This window comes from Vipera berus (assembly GCF_964194415.1).
Source record: "Vipera berus genome assembly, chromosome: 1".
NCBI classification, from domain to species: Eukaryota; Metazoa; Chordata; class Lepidosauria; order Squamata; family Viperidae; genus Vipera; species Vipera berus.
The window spans coordinates 133,005,282-133,017,862 of NC_138202.1; the positions used below are offsets into that span (position 1 = coordinate 133,005,282).

General features: G+C 40.3%; 2 protein-coding genes across 3 annotated transcripts in view; one reads left to right on the forward strand and one right to left on the reverse strand.

Moving 5' to 3' along the window:
• Positions 1-12,581, forward strand: part of LOC308668250 (uncharacterized protein) — a 281,434-nt gene that overhangs the window by 74,756 nt on the left and 194,097 nt on the right. The window lies entirely within an intron of this gene.
• The window catches only part of ZNF148 (zinc finger protein 148), a 47,484-nt gene that overhangs the window by 29,722 nt on the left and 5,181 nt on the right, over positions 1-12,581 (reverse strand). The window lies entirely within an intron of this gene.

Genomic DNA, 12,581 nt, shown 5'->3' on the forward strand with positions numbered 1-12,581 from the left:
GCTATGATCTAGAGATTTAATTACTGTTGTTATAATTCCAATATCACTAATCATATGTCGTGGCTAATGTTGGTCAAGTGTGTTCTTCATTTGAGCTCTACCCATAAACCTGGGAATTGCGTAGGTAGCACGTAATTATTTCTGAACTCCACAGCTCCACTATTTGCAATTGGGCTATTTTAAATTGTTCCAAATTTAGCTAATCCAATTTCTAAGTCTTTGTGGTACTCCATCTGGTGCCCCAATAACAAAACACTCCTCTATTTTGACTTTTAATATACCATTCCTAAGCTACTGCTATAATTTGATGATGTACAACTGCCCATCCATACAGTATATTTTTAAAAATGCTCATAGAGTATGCTTTGGTTGTTTCTCAGTGTTGTCTGTGTTCAGTCTGCTAGCTAGTTCTGCTTGGATCCTGTTCATTCTTATCGTGTTCAAGTACTTTTCCAGATCTTTTAGTATGGTACCTAGCACACCAACCACTACTGGCATCACTGCAAATTCCTTTTCCACATTTGCTTGCTATCTCTTGATATTTCTCTGCTTCTTCTTTCTCTTTGACCCTTCTATTGCCAGCTACTGTGCTGTCAATTATCCACACTTGTTTCTTTATAACTACGGTAAGTCATAACTGGCTTATTATGGACTAAATCCTTATTGGTTTGTATGTGTAGGTCCCATGGGATCCTAACCTTTCTGTTCTTCGTCAATATTGTGATTGGGTTGCTGGTAAGATGTAATTCTTACCAAGATTCCAATAACACCACTTTACTGTATCTTTTAAATCAGGGGTCTTCAAACTCAGCCCTTTTATGACTCATGGACTTCAACTCCCAGAATTCCTCAGCCATGCCTGGCTGAGAAATTCTGGGAGTTGAAGTCCATGAGTCATAAAAGGGCCGAGTTTGAAGACCTCTGTTTTAAATAGTCAGTGCAATCCTCTCACATTCACATACCAGGTGTTCCTCCTGTTATTTGCATAACTGACAGGTTTTCTCAGTTTTTACCTTTAATTACATTTATATATTGTGACAGTTCTTGAGCCACTAAAATAAGCTCTTCCGTTTCCTTCTTTAATGTGCCTTTTTGAAACCATTGCCATGTATTTTCATTTACTAACTTCCCTTGAATGATGTTAAACTAATGGCTTATTTTGCCAATTCTGCATTTGCATCACCAGCTGCTCATTCTAGTATACATGCTTGGTTTCATTGCTTTTCAGTACTGTATACCTTCCTTTGTTAGGTCATTTAGCTTCTCTTCTTGGCTACTCTTAAAGTATTCAGCCAGAAATCTTTTTCTTTCCAATTGTTTCCTACATTTGCATGTCTGCTTTCATTAAAGGGCACATATGGTGTATCAATCTCACTATAGGGATGCAATGCGCAGTCTATGATCAAAATTTCAATCTAATGCTTCTACCTCAGTTTGCGTCTGCTTTACAATTCCAGCAGAATATCAAAAAGTAAGATAACCCAGGTCATAATGCCTTTAAGAGCATTTTTGTCATTAAGCTTGGACTCTCCTTACCCTTATATATACCTTAGTTAGAGTGGTTTGACCTCCACTTGTTTAATACTACTCCACCTAATATTTCAGTCTATCATTCTTAACCTTTTTTTCTTGGTTTACTATTAGGGACACATATTTATTTAGCTGAACATATATGACAATGTCATTGCTATAATTTTGATTGTATGAAGTTGTGATTTGATTTTTAATGTTGACTTTCTATATACAGTAGTACTTTCTATATACAGTAGTACTTTGTGAACACCCATGTATATATTAGCATTGGATCATTTTTCTCAATAAATAGAATGTTTCAGACTCATTTAATTGGGTTCTCTTTGTAACTGGTTTTAGGACTTGAATGGGTAAAAAAATCACATTTTAGGTCACATTTATTCAGAAACATTGAAAATTTAAAGAGGTTCACAAACTTTTAAGCATTACTGGAGTTTCAAGTAAACCATATATAGGAGGTGCAGAAGCTGAATTGAAGTTTCAGGGTCAGATATCCAGTCCACAGTTTAGTCAAAATTATTAACAGGAAACTCAACAGTGCTACCAATAGTAAGAGGAGTATTCCTGAAATATTATTCTGATGTTAATGTAATGGTATATGGGAAAAATCTTAGGAGGCACGATGAAGTGATGCTACCTAGACAATGGTCAGATGAGAGAATTTTACTCGTCATGAGGCCAGCCTTAACAAGTAGACCAGACAGGAAACACAACCAGATAAAACTAATTCTATTTTATTGCAAAGCTATATTAACAGAATTTTGCAAGTCTGAAAGTAATATTCTCTCGCCATCACCTTTACAGAAATTAGCAAGGATCCCTTTGAAATTCTTGCTCAGCCCACTATGCAGCTATGGGTTATGCTCTCTCTTATCTGACACTTCCCTAGACAGCATCTCTTTGCCCCATCACCCAAGGTCTTTCCCACATATTATTACAGTTAACTTGGCTGATTTATTCACAACTGATTGTCAGCTATATTTCCCACAAGTGCATTGGGTTTTTAAAAAAAATTTGTGATTCACTTCAGTCATTTCCAAGCACTTTGAAATCCAGTCAAACACCTTAGCCAAGCAACATGCTCATTTCTCCTTCTATTTTCTAAAAGCAGTTTATTAGAAGCTTGTCTTTAATATCCTTTGTGTTTTGTCTATTTCCTTTCTGTTTAGTTCAGGAGTAGGCAACCTTGGCTCTTTTATGACTCGTGGACTTCAACTCCCAGGATTCCTGAACCAGCATGGCTCAGCTTGGAAACCTCTCCCTTTCCCCTCAGCATGGCTGGCTCAGGAATTCTGGGAGTTGAAGTCCACGAGTCATAAAAGAGCCAAGGTTGCCTACCCTTGGGTTAGTTGGTAACACTTATTGTTTTCTAAATGATTTGAATAGTACCTGCTTGAATATCTGATTTTGAATAGCACCAGTCAAAAGTTCAGTTATTATTATTATTGTTATTTCTCTGCTACTTACTGGTCAGGTACTCAAATAACGCAACTACACCAAGGTGGGTCAGTTTGTAAATTCAGAGGATTTCTGGAGAAGAGTTGAGACCTCCTCCCACTTTTCACACAATGGGCTCAGCTGTGCCACAAAAGATCTATATTACAGTTGCCTATCTGATCAACTGAGAATCAAGATACTAAGAAACAATCAAGTCAGGAACACATAAAATATGGAATTGAAGAAAAATAATATTCTTTCTTTGAAAGATTTAGATATCAACATATATTCACCAAATTAAATTCCAACAAATAATGCTATAGTGTTCTCCAATTTTTCTAGATCGGTGGACTGGCGGAAGTGGCGGTGGCGGGGCGGGAGAGGATGGTTTCACGCGCATGCATGCACTTTCACAAATGCAGCTTCACAAGCAAGCGTGCACGCTCACCTGCCACTTCCACAGTTCGGGTCTGAACAGGCTGAGGCCCGGCAAGGGACCATGGACTGGGTTTGGGGCCCCTTGCTGTAATATGTTCCACTTACAATAAATAAATATAGCAAGAATAATGTTGGGATGTGGTGGCACAGAGGTTTAATGATACTGGAACTTCTGGCCAGAAATGGTCTGCACTTTGGTGCTTTGAGCCTGGCTCCATGAGATGGAGTGAGCTCCCATCACTCAGTCCCTAGTTCCTGCCCACTCAGCTGTTCGAAAGCTTGCAATATTGCAAGTAGATAAATGGGTACCACTTTGGTGGGGAAAAAACCTAGCTGCATTCGTGTGTTTAGAGAGAAGAAGCCAGAGCTGGACCTGTCTAGATGGGAGGCATTGCAATACAAGGCAAGGTGAGACCAGCAGAGGCGCCCAGAAGCTGTGCCCAGAAGCTGTGCCACTAGTTAATTGATGTATAGATACTGTAGTTCACTCCTCATGGTGCACCAAGGATAGATGCACAACTACCAAAAGAATGAACTAGCAATCTAGGCTGTCAGGACTGTATTGTGTCTAGCATGTGTGGATTTCCCTACGATAGATAGATAGATGATAGATAGATAGATGGATAGATAGATAGATAGATAGATGATAGATAGATAGATAGATACCGTATAGATAGATAGACAGACAGACAGATATAGATAGATAATATTTTGATCCATGCAAAGAGAACTAAATACTTTTTAAAATATCTTTTATTACACATATCAGAGAAGACAAGCCAATGGTAACTATGGTTCCCAAAAATATTTTCAGTGATGGTCCTGATAGGTCAGGCACATCTTAGGTTTACATGGCAAGAAAAGGAAAACTATATTTAACAGCGTTATTTTTCAACAAGCAGTGCAGCTTTAAAGAAATAGTAGCTGAAATTTCAAAAATATCTGGATAGTGAAACAAGGCAGGCAAAGACTAAATTGTACCTATAAGAGAAACTGTTCGCAAAACAAGCTAATAGAATATGCATATATTATTCACACATTAAGGGCATATAAACTCCAGTGAGCTAGTACGTACCTTGATTAAAAAAAGGGCAACTTTTAAACATAGAGTTCTTCCTACTCTCAAAATTATATTCATCTTCCTTGGGTATTGGTAAAATTTAGCAGATATGAGACAAATATACAAATTCCTCATTTATTGTGGCCATACAATAAATGAGGAATCTGTATATTTGTATACAATAGTCCCAATTCTTTTTAAATCTGTCTGCCAAAATATATGGAGGATGGATGATAAAAGCTGATTTACTCATTTCTTTGCAAAGAAATCAAGAGCTGCCTGCATTTTGGCTCAAACGCTTGGAAAATTCTAAACCCTGCTTCTCTGATGACCACCACTGCTATATGCACAAGAAGCTTTACATCAGAGATGTCAAACACAAGGCCCGGGGGCCAGATGCAGCCCACAAAGTGGTTTCATGTGGCCTGCGAAGCCATCCTGGAAACAGTGAGGGAATGGCCCCCACTGCCTTGGCCCTGGCCCAGAGACCCTCCTTCTGCCGCCCCCTTGATGCGAACGATGTAGAGCTGGCCACGCCCACCCAGTAGGCCATACACAGTCTGGCCACACCCACCCAGTAGGCCACACCCACCCTGGCCATACCCACCCGGCCCCTTGAGGGCAATCGCAATGCTGATGCGGCCCTCAATGAAATTGAGTTTGACACCCCTGCTTTACATGATTTAATAAAAGCTATTAGCTACACAAAGAAAACATGAAAACAACAGGTTCAGGTAAATGTTGCACAACTTTTAATATTTTCATCATCTGTCACTGAGATTCATAAATTTAATTATTGGCCTCTACTATGAAAAGTTCAACTGATCTTTTTTCAGTTGAAATATCAAGGAGGGAATAATTAATTCTTAATCATATTAAACTTTGTGGAAGCGGCTTACAATTTCCTACTTTTATCTCTGGAATTGTTTTTCCCATTATAGACTACATCCTGGGGATTTCCTGATCGCTCCCCATCCAAGCAACATTTGCTTTTTCAAGGTAAACCAAAGTCATCTAAGTATTACTTGATATAGACAATTGTATGTTGGTATATTATGAGTATTTGCATATCTAGTATCCCTTCAGTGGAATAGGCTCCATTTACTCCTCTGAAAACTTTACATTCTCCCATCTGTTTTGAAAGTCTCAAGAATCTTCTATAAAAAAGTAGAGAATAAAAGGAAAGAAATCTAGAGCTACAATAGATGTTTTACTACCTCTGCTAAATATTATGAGTGGTTGGCATTGTCGAAAAATTACAGATGCTAAGAATATCAATTAGCCAAAGAAAATCTGCTCGTATAATTCTAAACTGGACAAATAATAACATACTTGAAATTTTAAGAAAGAAAGAAAGGAATTGTTACTATCATATATAATTCCATAAAAACAAAATTTAAATCTGTGAAACAGAAATATTGATATTTCTGACAACTCCCAGTATTGTTGTTGTTGTTAGCTGCGAAGTCGTGTCCGACCCATCGCGACCCTATGGACAACGTTCCTGCAGGCCTTCCTGTCCTCTACCAACTCCCAGTATATCTTGACCCAATGCCTAGGTCTGTTTGAAGTTAGGCAGATTTCTGCAGTTCTCAAGGAGAAAGCGGAATTGAGTCCTGTCCCATCAAAAACTGAATGGAATGTGTGCCAGATAAGATAGTCTAAAGGTATCTTTTAAAAGTTGCAGTGATTCAGAAGAAACTAACAACAGTTTTTAAGGCTAACTGAGCAATCCATTATGCTCAATATGCTAACTTCACTTCAAATTAACCAAAACAATGAAAGCTTACTAGTGGAAATGTAAAGAAGGGATTGAATTATTTATATTTTCTAGAACAAATGCTGATGGGGAGCCAGAATCATCCTCACGAGACAGCATAAGCAATTATACTGAAACACAGAAGACAACCCATTTCAAAGATATAGGCTTTTAACACAGGTAGTTCTCCACCTACGATCATAATGCAACATGCCCCAGTCCCCAGATGACATTAAGTGTGGCTCCTTAAATGGAGAGCCTCAAGGGATGGGAAGACCCTGGGAGGCCTAACACAGACCTAGGCTAGGCTTAAGGCCTCTGGGGACTCAGGGAGCGCAATGGAGGGAGAGAGATGGGGTGATGTTATAGCATCCCTGTGGTCAGTTGTAAAAGCGAATGACTGAGGGACACTGCAGCAGCCGTAACTTTGAAACAGGATCTTAAGTAGCTTTTTTTTTCCTTTGGGGGGGGTCTGTCATAACTTCAAGCGGCTGCTAGGTGACCAGTCATTAATTATCTAAATAAAGACCAAAAATGTTTACAAACTACCTATGAGATCACTGTTCAGAAAAACCAAGAGGTATGGTAAGGCCTATTCTTTAAATATTTAGAAAATAACAGAAAGAATCCATCTAGATCTGTTCGCTTTGTGGTACACATATTGATAACTTCCCTCACATAAGATCTGATATCCAGAATAGGACGGAGAGAACAGGACATAAAAGAACAGACATTGTTGCCCAGAAATTTAGGATGAGCCTTTATTTGGATGAGAGTGTAATTTTTCTATTCTGGTAACAACCAAAGGAAGACACAGCGAAAAGTGTTACAGAAGTTTTTTTAAAAATGGTAAAGTAGACATTTTATTAAACTTTCTTTGCTGGATAAGAGCCAACAGACTACAGATGGAGTGGATGCCTGAGAATAATTTTTTATCTATGGCTGTTTTAGAAAATACTAATGTCTCTGTAAGCTCATTTGCTATTTTAAGAATAACTGGATTTCTCCCACACAGTTGCTAATAGTATACTTTATCCTTATATAAAAGTTATGAACACCACCTTTAAAACACGTAAACAGTAATTGGGAAACCTGGCTGCCTAAGCAATGAAAAGAAAGGATCTCATCATTCAGTTGGGTTGGGGGGTTTGTGCATGTCATAAGGCATTAACCGTTCTAAAAGCACTTTGGCTTCTGATTATGAACCAAACTAGTTCATCTTCAGGATGATAATGAATGGTTTCACTTTTGATTAGGCAATTATCTCCCACCTCTAAATTACCTTTATAGCGTGTGATAATGCAGCTGTTTCTCCCAAATTCTATTACCTACTGGTAACAAGCTCTCACATTATCGATGTTTCGGTCTCTTTCATGCTGCCTATGAGGTGAACAAGGAATGTACTTCTCATGTGTACAAAAATGAATCGGGTTATTACATAACCATTAATTTATCTTAAATCTGGGAACCATAACTTCAAAAGGTTAATAAGATATAAAGTAATAGCAAAAGACATTCAGGGATTATGAGGGGGGTTGGGGGGTGGAGGAGAGAAGCCTTTTCAAGCCAAAAGTAAAGATTTCAAAAACATGGACTATTTTTGTTTACAGAAAAGGGTAAAAAGATGGGCCTGTAACCAAAGGGAAAGATTTAATCCATAGAACTGGAATTCAAAGGGAGGATATAAAGTGCGCTGGCAGTGTTCAAGATGAGATTATGAAAAAGAAAGGGGGCTGTGATTTATCCTAGTACAAACAGGACCCTGAGCTCCTAATCTCCTTCTTACTCCCACCTCTCACCAGAGTCTGCTTTCTTGCCTCCTCAGAAGATCCAAAAGATAAGAGTGAGGGTCAACAATTCTCAAAGGCAGTGATGGTGAGAGACTGTACAATTTAGACCGCCAGGGCCTCATTGTTCCTACTGCATTCTGGCAAGACGACTAACCCTAACCTGTGGTTATTTATCTAGCTCTTACCTTTACTGCTTGGAAGTGGAAAAATGTTAGATCCATATTAATGCTGGATATTTGTTTTGTAAACCATGGGGGGGAAAGGTGTGTTTTAATCCTCTGTGTGCTGCCTAGAGTAAATATTTTGAGATGGCAGCCATTCCTTCTTTAAATAAAAGGAGCAGTATAAATGATGATGAATTGCTGAAGTATACAATGAAGGGATCTGCTTAACATGCTGTTTAATGTTTCAGCAGGTTGGGTATTTCCATGCCATTTTGCTGAAGTGTCAGATTTTCCCAAGCCTTACCGACAGTGATTGAAGGATGCAGCTCTCTGATTATTATGCTTACTCTAAGAACTAACCCATTAAAAATAAGTCCCAACATTGTTATGGACAACAATTGTCCACATATGGAAGTCCTACTTATGCAGAAGCAGAGTTCGCTTCTGCATCATTTCTTCCAGCCCTGCAGTGGAATACCTTGGGGGGGTGGCTCCTTGACTCTTGTTACTCTAAAGCAGGGGTCTCCAACCCCCGGGCCGTGGACCAGTACTGGGCCGGAGCATGCCAGCAACTGGTCTGCACAAACAAGCAAAGAAAGCCCCATCCATGGGATGCAGGCAGCACACGAAAACCACGCACACTCCGGTCCGCAGAAAAACCTCTCTCTACAGAACAGGTCCCTGGTGCCCAAAAGATCGGGGACCTCTGCTCTAAAGTATCTGTGTGATCTCAGACTATTTGCCTCTGATCTTGCCAAAATTTGCCCTCACCATCTTCCTTCCATTTCCTCCTCCTCCTCCTCTTTCTCTTCCTTTTCATAGATGATGAGCCTGTAGTCTTCCACTGCTTCCATTTAAGTTTTGGTTAAAACTGAAAAAGTCCCTCTGCCTGCGCCCCCCGCCCCAAAATCCCATCCAGGAGAACCTGACAGAAGAGGAAGGTCCATTTCCTTTCGTTCTACCTTCTTCCTTGCATAAATGCTGCAAATGGAACGATTGTGGAAAGGAGGCTACGCAGTAATCTTCCATGGCTTCCCTGGATCTGTCTGTTTCCAAGTGTCTCCTACAGTGAAAGTGTGGGGTATCCAGGTTGATTTATTCAACTGCAATAAAATGTCTAATAAAAGAAAGGAGTCTGACGGAAAACCAGATACAATCTTCAATAGCATGAGACAGCCTTCTGGATGTCAATCAGTGGTACGTTATAAGAAGACCTGATAAGATTCATGTGCCCTTTGAAGAAATGCCTATTATACTGCTTGGAGTTTCTGGTGGAAGTTAAAAACCTCAGAAAAGGGATAAGGTGCGCAAGTGTCAGGCAACAGACACGGGTGATAACCATGCAAGTTCTAGAATGGTAAAAATACAAATAATTAACTGAGCTTTTGTAGGTGAGCTTAGCTATATGCAAAAAGATCATTCCAATTCTTTTGTTGATCGTTCAGAAAGAAAAACATTATTGGGTAAGGTACCATTCTTTCAATTTTCTCATCACATTATTGGGGGGGCGATAGGGAGAAGAAAAAGAAAGCTTAATAACTTTTGAAGTAGATTGTGAATTGAAAATATCTGTCAGAAATCAGATCACACAGCATGCCTTCATGCAAAAAATATGAATAAACAGCTCTGGGGGCAAGGAAAGGTCATGATAAGGAACGAAACACACCATTTTTGAAATCAGGTCAAACTTGGGGGAAAAAGACAGCAGTCAAGTTTCTTGACATATGGTAGATTGGTAATAATGTCCAGGGAAACTGTACCTCAAGATCCCTGTGGAAAGGGAACAAAATCCAATATACCAACTAGAGGTCTGGCATAACAGGTATAACAATAAGAAACATAACCCTTAGCACCTGCTGGGAAACAAGGCCACCAAAAGTCATTGAACAGGAGATGAGTAGTTTTAAATAGCCCAAATTGTCCACCTTGCTAGTTGTGGTGGTGGAGCTGTAAAATGTCTTCCTTAAGAGACTAAGGGAGGAACGTTCAGTCAGTCATTCTACTGCAGTTCGCCCTGAATCCAGGCCAGGGTTAAGGGCCAAAGAGGCTGCAGAATGGAGACCAGAAAAGGGTCAAGGTGAACAAAATATTTGGGCTGATTCTTAGACCGTCACCCTTTGCTTGCTCTATGAGCTAGAAATTCACAAGAGTTAAAGTAAGGGGGAAATTGTGCTCATCTGATGTGCAGTGATGGATTTGTGAGAGGTCTGCTGGTTTTCTTGAGTCCTGTTGTCTTTTCAAACTTTGTTGGGGTGTGAAATTCCTTTCAAGAACATGGAGCCAAGGTTAAAAGGCCTCTCTAATTGCTCATCTTACTTATTAGGTGGCAGACACTGCCCCAAGTTTAAAAAAAAACAAGCACAAGTTTTTCTAAAGTACCAGCAGTCTGTAAAAGTATTCCCCCAGTCAGTATAAACAAGAAACAGGATCACCCATACAATCAGGGTGAGTCTGATCTTCAGAGGGGTGATATTCTAGAGTGCGGGTGCCATAACAGAGGCTCTCTTCAAACGTCCTGCCAGATGGTACTGCCTCATGGTTAGGATCCAAAGAATGCCTCTCCTGCCAGATCTAACTGGATGGGGAGATACTATTAGGTAAAGACAGCCCCATCAGTAACCTGCCCACAAGTCATGAAGAGTTTTAAAGGGAAACCCTGAACGGAACCCGGAAATATACAGGTAGCCAATGCAACTCAGAGGAGAAATGTCACACATGCCAAAGAATTGGCACCCAAAACTGCCCATACCACCACATTTTGCACCCCACCAAAAGCTTCTGAATCCCCTTCAAGGTTATTATATATAATTTTTAATATATGATATGATATAATATTTTGCAGGATCCAATCTAGGTTGGTCACCAGGACCACAAGTTTTGTCTTCCAAGCTTTTGGGCTCATACTGGAGCCTCATCTTCAGAGAACTTCTTTCTAGCGAGATTGAATCCTGCAATATTATCCCGGGACATGTATATTCGCCTTCATTCATGGAGATATTATCTATTGTATTATAAATGTAATAGTATAGTATAGTATAGTATAGTATAGTATAGTATAGTATAGTATAGTATAGTATAGTATAGTACAGTATAGTATAGTACAGTATAGTACAGTATAGCATTAGCATTAGTGTAATAATTAGTATTATAACATAACATAACATAATTATAGCATATTCCTTTCCATGGCCTGTAAGTGAATCTCTAGACCTGACTTCCCCAGAAGGGAGCTAAAACAGAGTCAGCACGTGGCCATCTGAAAAACCATAAAGACCAAAAGTAAAAATACTCTCATGGCTTTACCACCCTGAGGTAGCCTTGGGAGAAGCTCTAGACCACAGGTGTCAAACTCCATCATGTCACATGATGTATCACAATGTTTTTGGCCTTTGGGGAGCCAGGGTGGGCGTGGCCTGCACGTGACGCATCCAGCCCATGGGCTGCCAGTTTGACACCCCTGCTCTAGACTCTGGTCAGATTCACTTCACGTTACCTCCAACAGTGCTCTAGGCATCCCTTACTATGCTTCATTTTAGTAAGCTCCTTTGAAAGCCGAGGGGTGACCAAGGGGAGGGGAGAGGCATGATAAAATCCAAAGCCCCTGTCACAGTGTCATGCAAAGCGGTGACTGAGACTTTGACCAGGCCTTGCACCAAACCTTTAGGAACAGCCCCAAGTTTTCTCTACAACCCCCTGACTCTATTAGGTGTTTCGGATGGACAGATTTAATACTTTAAGTTCCATCTCCTGGATGTAGGGTGCACTTCAAAAAACATTCTTATGATGATGAGAAAGTAATCTGACCATGAAAGGGAGCGATGGAAATCTCCACCATCTTCAAATGATGTTGGTGTGGTCTTGACAAGAAGACCAGATCCAAAGTGTGACCTTGATTACTTGCCCCCCTTCATTCAAGCACGATGTAGCTTGAATGAAGGGGGGCAAAGGCATAACAATATGACATTTTATTTCATCTGATGAAAAGGATATAATTGTAAAATTATAAGAGTACTTTTTTTTACTGCAAGGATGTCCCTTTACCATTATATAATCCAAGGATTCCCCAACCTATGTCCACGGCCTGGTAGTGCCAGGCTGCAGCCTGTTGGCCACTGGGCCGTGGGAATAGCTGACGAGCCCCAATTTGTGGTAGCACCACTGTGTGGGTGCTAATGGCTCCGTTTGTGCATGTGAGGATGCACTAGCACCGCTACCAGTGTCACACAGGCCCAGCGGCCTGTTTGCACATACACACGGGCACCAGCAGCCCATTTGCACAGGCTCCAACAGCCTGTTTGTGCATGTGCACGGGCGCCAGCACGGGTGTACGTGGCCCACTTCCATATGTGCACACTAGCACCACTGTCGTGCGCCCGCCCATTTGCGTGTGCATGAGCATG